The sequence below is a fragment of the Corvus brachyrhynchos genome, unplaced genomic scaffold, assembly GCF_000691975.1.
Source record: "Corvus brachyrhynchos isolate BGI_N302 unplaced genomic scaffold, ASM69197v1 scaffold47, whole genome shotgun sequence".
Classification (NCBI taxonomy): Eukaryota; Metazoa; Chordata; class Aves; order Passeriformes; family Corvidae; genus Corvus; species Corvus brachyrhynchos.
In genome coordinates, this window is record NW_008239292.1 from 540,272 (window position 1) to 540,582 (window position 311).

Below are 311 nucleotides of genomic sequence, written 5' to 3' on the forward strand. Positions count from 1 at the left end.
CATGATTAGCAAAGGCTGCTAAAGATGTGGCTATTTAATATCTGCCTGATCATTCCCCCTTGGAAAGGGCATTAATGGTTGCAGTGAGATGCACTGGAAACTATGCAGAGTGCCAGGTATTTATTATTTAATGCAGAAATGTAGGGCACAGACTAAAGGCTTGGTCGTACTGTTCAGCCTGCCTGTGATTGCTTTGGATCCTGGGGGACACACAGACGTATTAAAGTGGAGGGTTTGGAAGTTGTGGTGGAGTAGGAAGAGCAGGATGGTCCCTGTGTGGCTCAAACTTCTGCTGTCAGGCTGCAGCATTC

General features: G+C 46.9%; 1 protein-coding gene across 3 annotated transcripts in view; it reads left to right on the plus strand.

Annotated features, from left to right (window-relative positions):
• KANSL1 (KAT8 regulatory NSL complex subunit 1) overlaps positions 1 to 311 on the plus strand; it is a 62,193-nt gene that overhangs the window by 46,140 nt on the left and 15,742 nt on the right. The gene's annotated exons all lie outside the window — the stretch shown is intronic.